This window comes from Artemia sp. Qi Xiang Cuo, chromosome 3, assembly GCF_049724085.1.
Source record: "Artemia sp. Qi Xiang Cuo chromosome 3, ASM4972408v1, whole genome shotgun sequence".
NCBI lineage: Eukaryota > Metazoa > Arthropoda > Branchiopoda > Anostraca > Artemiidae > Artemia > Artemia sp. Qi Xiang Cuo.
The window spans coordinates 94,398,041-94,404,040 of record NC_142796.1 but is presented as its reverse complement, the minus strand read 5'-3'; the positions used below and the strand labels follow the sequence as shown (position 1 = coordinate 94,404,040).

At 33.9% G+C, this 6,000-nt stretch overlaps 2 protein-coding genes across 2 annotated transcripts in view; one reads left to right on the top strand and one right to left on the bottom strand.

Moving 5' to 3' along the window:
- The window catches only part of LOC148954773 (pre-mRNA-processing factor 19-like), a 114,107-nt gene that overhangs the window by 71,493 nt on the left and 36,614 nt on the right, over positions 1 to 6,000 (bottom strand). The window lies entirely within an intron of this gene.
- Positions 3,002 to 6,000, top strand: part of LOC148954772 (uncharacterized) — a 242,402-nt gene continuing 239,403 nt past the window's right edge. The window contains exon 1 of the mRNA XM_089087238.1: positions 3,002 to 3,053. The gene's annotated coding sequence lies outside the window, so the exon portion shown is untranslated. The remainder of the gene's footprint in view (positions 3,054 to 6,000) is intronic.

Genomic DNA, 6,000 nt, shown 5'->3' with positions numbered 1-6,000 from the left:
TGAAAGGCCCAATAACTATGTCTTTAGAGATACAACGACCCCCTAAAGCCCCTCGGAGAGGTTTTTAAGTTATAGAATTTATCTATTGTTTTATTTTTTATTGGGACGTATGCATACATTTTTTGAGTGGGACGGGGAGGACGAACTTTCTGATGGAAGGATTTAGCACGGGGAGAATTTTACATGGATAGGGAGGTTTCCAGGGGGTAAAATTTTCAGGGCAAAATTCTACACTGGGTGAATTTTCCAGAATTCCTATACGAAATTTATTTATATGTCTTGCTTTTTCTTTACCAATTCCATTTTAGTCGTAGAGATGTTAAGGGTAATTGTCCGGGGTAAATTTTTGCTTGAATTAAATTCGACAGGATATTTCTATGGGAAGGGGCATTTCCCCGTGGAGGAGGAACCAGATATCCTGGCGCTATTTAAAAAATGACGAGAAATTAAAAAAAAAGTTTTTTCATGAAAATAAGGAGCAACATTAAAACTGAAATTGAAGAGAAATTATTGCATATATGAGGGGAGGTTCCTCCTCCTCAGCGCCTCGCTCTTTACGCTAAAGTTTAAATTTTGTCCTAATTCTTTAAAAACAACTAAAACACAAGGGTTGTTTTATTACAACGATAAGAAACTTTTTTTTTTAAAGAACCTAAAAACTGTAGCGTAGAGAGCGAGGTGTTTTTTTTAAAGAACCTAAAAACTGTAGCGTAAAGAGCGAGGTGTTGAGGAGAGGGCAACCCCCCTAATATATAAGTAATAATCTCTGTTTGTTTTAAGTTTTAATGCTGCTTCTTACTTTCAGTTGAAAATCTTGATTTTTTTTTAAATTTGATGAAGCTTAGAGACAAACATTTTTCTAAAGGCAAAGGAAAAAATATGTCAATTAAAGTAAAAGTATATAAAAATGAAAAAAGTAATTAATTACAAAAAAATACAAAAAAATAATTGGTTACATGCAAAAACCAAGATATGAGCCGCTAACATTTAGTTCTTTTGAGCAATGCTGAAGCGTTGGACGGACATTTTTTAACAATATCGATAATTTTGAACTTGGTTATCAAACACCAAAATGCTTAATGCCTTTAGACTCAATTGTTTATAAAAAGTAACGCACTATCAAAGTATTTTGTTCAAAGTAAAACATTAAAACTAAAATTATGAAAATCTAATAAAATTTTTAATTCAACATTTTTAGAATATCAAACACCAATATATTAGACACTTTTAGGCTTCAGAAGTGTAAAAAATTAAATCTTTTTCAAAGTGACAACTAGATAAATACAATCACTCCTGGAAAAAAATAAATGATAATAAAACACAAAAAACCGTATCCGTTCAGGGGGAAAATATAAAAATAGCAAAGGACAAATCCCTGGAAATCAGGAACCAAAGCAACTCAAATATGTCATCATATCCCAGAGAAGCAAATTTTCAAAGAATAAAGTTTTAAGACCCTCTTGAGCCATTGCTGGCGGATAGGGCATCAAATCGACGTTTCAGTTGCTGCGTATTTCTACTGGGATAAGTGGCAAGCTTGTCGCCCAACCTTCCTGCGGCGGGGATCGAACCCTGGGACCCATATTGCCAAGCTACAGTAAGTAAATAAGTAAGTAAGTTTATTCCCAAATAAATACAAATTTGAAATACGATACTCTTATTTCCCCTCAAAAGGCTCCATGGCCAGGGATACAAGGAGGATACAACAACAACAACAACAACAAAATCAATATATGCAACAGCTGAAAAAAAACTATACGCAGACAAAACAATGAATTGACTTAAGAAAATAATTTTTTACCTTATATAACGAAAATGTGACTTATAATCTAATTTAATTTAAGAAGTACTAGTTTATAAATTTACGTTTCTATATTTACGTTCAATTTATTTACGTATAATTTACGTTCAATTTACGTATATAAATCTAAAAGTTTCGAAAATTTATCAATTCTACATAAATAATTTTGCCATCTAATATCAAATCGAATATCAATATCAAATAGAAGAAACACATTTTATGAAAGTTAGATACCTGTTTTTTGCTTCAATAAATATCAATGAATACCAAAATCAACGGTAAATTAAACATAAAAGTAACAAATGCGTCAATATATTCTTCCCCGTGAGGCTCTATGGCTAGGAAAAAACAGGGTAGAAACAAAACTAAAAGAAAAATAATAAAAATATTAAACAAATAAACAGGCTAGCATAATAGAAGAGAAAATAAAATAATTACAGATAAACTTATTGTAAATATTTGCTTTTTGCCAGAGTTTATATTTTAATTAATTTAGTATATTCTTTTACAAATAATTAATAAGTGTATTCTGACTACGTGTTTGTTTTAAAAATGATTTTCCCCCATTTTGGTAGGTACCACCTCCATAAAATTGGCCATCGAATTTGGGCATGTTTAAAAGCCCAAAGTAAAAAACCTGTCCATCAGTACAAACTCAATTTGGGATTAAATGTAAATTCCTCAAAACGGTAAAAAAACGAATCTTATGCTAATTACAGGTAAAAATTATCAAGAATTATGAAGTTTAGGGGATCACGTACGGTACTCTCCTGATTCTCAAATAACCTATTTGAATATAAAACGGCCCTTAAAGGTATTTAAAAAGAAAGTATTCCTTTCATTTACGTATCTAGATAAACTTATAAACGAAAATTATCACTAGATGTAATTCTTGTTGTTCTAGTCAGAAGCAAAAAGAAATTAATATTGATTTAAACGGTGTTGGGCCTGCTATTCTCTAACTTTCCAATTGTTTTTTTTTTTTTTTTTTTTTTTTTTTTAATCTCACCGTGACTGAAATCCCCAAGGCAAAACTGTAAAAAAGACCTTTTCAAGTACTACCTATGGGATGAAAAAGTCATTTCAGGTTATTACACATTGCTGTAATTGCAAGTTAATATTAAAAAGAAATAGGATTGCGCCATCCAGTTCAAATGAATTGAAATTTTCAACTTAATTTACAGTTGATTCTTAGCTTTCTTTGTGACCAGGTGGGATGCATTTTGAAAAATAAAATATTTGGAATAAAAAGGTAAGTTAATGCCTTCCAGGTGACGTGTTATGTTATAATACTTTAATTGAGGGATAGAGAATTAAAATACTTGTTATAGACCGACTGCCGCCTTCCAAGTCTTGTGTCCCCCTTCCACCCTCACAAACACGATATAAGTAAACAAAAAAAATTAGTTTGGCACCCCCTCCGCGGCTGCGCCTGGGAACAGCCGTCAAGCCTTTGCCCCCTCCCCGGGGGCCCCCCCTGACTGCAGCTGCGGTATGCCCACACCTCACACAAACAGAGACAAAAACATCCCAGACAAACAAAAGAAAAGCTCATTATTAGAGCTCAGCCAAAGAGGGAGGTTCGGGGTCTTTAATCCTCTCCTCCCTGATAATATACACAGTGATGAATAGATAGGATTTATGAACAAACATAACAAATTCAGTGACAAATCCATCCCAGCCATTCAAAAGAATAGCTCATTATTAGAGCTCAGCCAAAGAGGGAGGTTCGGGGTCTTTACTCCTTTCCTCCCTGATAATCTACAAATTGATGCATAGATAGGATTTATTCACAAACATAACACATTCAGTGACAAATACATCCCAGCCATTCAAAAGAATAGCTCAGTAGTAGAGCTCAGCCAAAGAGGGAGGTTCGGGGTCTTTACTCCTTTCCTCCCTGATAATCTACAAATTGATGCATAGATATGTACGTCAAAGCTTTTTTAAAGTACTAAAAAACTTTAGCGTAAAGAGTGAGGTGTTGAGGAGGATCAACCACACTCATATACCTTATAACCTCTGTTCGTTTTAAGGTTTAATGTTGATCCTTAGTTTCAGTTGAAAAAACTTGTTTTTCTTATTTAATTTCTATAAAAGGCTGCATTTGAAGGAAATCCCAAACATTTTCAAAACCCCTAACAATCATAAATACTTACTTATCTCATTCCAAAAAGCGCATTGATTGATTTTGCCCCCTCCTCATGGATGAATACGCAGCCCACTTTATATTCTCATTGTATTTGACATTAGTGCTGCTCTTTCCTTCGCCGATTGAGCGGCGTTCTTGTTCGCTCTTCGCTATTCCAAAACAAAATGATAATATTATAAAGCGGGCTGTATATTCATCAATAAATTAGGGGGGAGTGGTAAAGTGAGGCAATGCGCCTTAGAAATTAGATAGGAAGGCATTTAAGATTATTTTACCGTAGTTTTCAGAATTTTTTTTTATTTTTTTGGGTTGAGGGGGATTTAAAATGCGCCCCTGGTCTTAACCTTTCTTTCGTCTAATTGGATGATTTATCCATCCGATTGGTAATTTTCTCATGAAAAAAGGAAGAACAAAAAATTTATTTACGACTTTTAGTTTTTGGTAACCCTCAGTGCGAAACCTGTCGAAAATCTGCGCGCAATCGTGGTGACAGATTTATTTCCTAAACTAGCTACGGAAAGTAGCGAAACAGGAGTAATACCATTCAACTCGCCGTTCAACGCCCTTTCTGAACATATTATTCGATCCCCTCGTCCTTGCATCACCCCCCCCGCTTATTAATATCTGGATGTATTAATAGACTATATAAAAAGAAATTACGGAATTTGTTGGTTGGCGCTACTTTTTGCACTTTTTTCTCATCAATTGTTGACTTACAATGCTGAGTAATACCCACTTTGGCAAAATCAGTAATGACAATTGTAATGATCCAATTAGTAGACATTACCCATGAAATGGATGAAGTTTAGAAATTTTCACTTGGACATTTTATTTGTCAAAAAACCTTTAAAGAATTGATATTTTAGTTTTAAGTGTATTTTAGTGTTTATTCAAAAATGTTCAAAAATTCACAAATTAGAATCTAAACCGAATTGGAATCCAAGCTTTACAAATCAAATGCATAGAAATGAAACTGATAAGCATATCCCTAGGGCTGTTTAATAAGTTTCTTTACGGATGCAGGCACTTATGAAGGGAGCCAGTGGTTATGGTGAAAAAAAGAAATTTTTGGGATTTCCCCACAAGTTTTCAATATTTTTCATTTGGTTTCGGTAATTTTGCACATTTTCTTTTGTCTACCCCCGCCCCCCACACACACCCACACCCAGGTGGAAAATGTGGACCCCCCCCCCCCCAAATAAAAAATACTTGTGTATGTAGTTGTTTATGGAGGATATATACATAAATTACTTTCTGAGTAGCTATTAGTTAACCTCAAGGCTGCGAAATCGTACTATTCTAAATGCCTAAACTACCTCCCGAATTTAAGCCTTTTTGAATTCAATTCAGCTGCACTCCTAAACTCTTAGGAAAACTGGCTCTGTCTCCTCTAATTTTTCAGGCTGCAGCTTAAACTCTGGCAATCTGGCAACTAGCGGAACTTGGCCTGTTGCATTTGGCACCAATGGAGGTTTTCAGACTGTTTTTTTTTTTGCTTTTAATTAAAAATTAGTTTGATAATGAACATATTGATAAGGCATGATTATTTTTTTTACGTTCAGCGACTCCAACTCTTATTCTTGAAAGAAAACTTGATTTTAATCCTTGAGAAACTAAGTAATCACTTTCTTTTAGCCAACTTTGGAATATCTTTAAAATAAAAAAATCCTCGACAACCCTGGTCAATTTACCAGGATTGATATTCAATGGTTGAGTTTTATGGATGTGAACTTTGCCGTATTCTCTCAATTTAGCCAAAATAAATGACGAAAACCTTGCTGAAATAATCACCCTTAAAGGGATTTGACAGGTGTAAGACGGCAAAGCGAAAGTTGATCTTAAATTGTGTCTCTGATGTGGTACAATAAGTTACGGTTACAGATTAGGTTCGTTTTTTTGCTGACAATTAAATAAAAAAAAGCAAGTTTTTTTTTTACTGAAAGTAAGGAGCAACATTAAAACTTAAAACGAACAGAAATTATTACGTTTATGAAATGGGCTGTCCCCTCCTCAACGCCTCTCTCTTTAATCGATATTTTTTTATTGT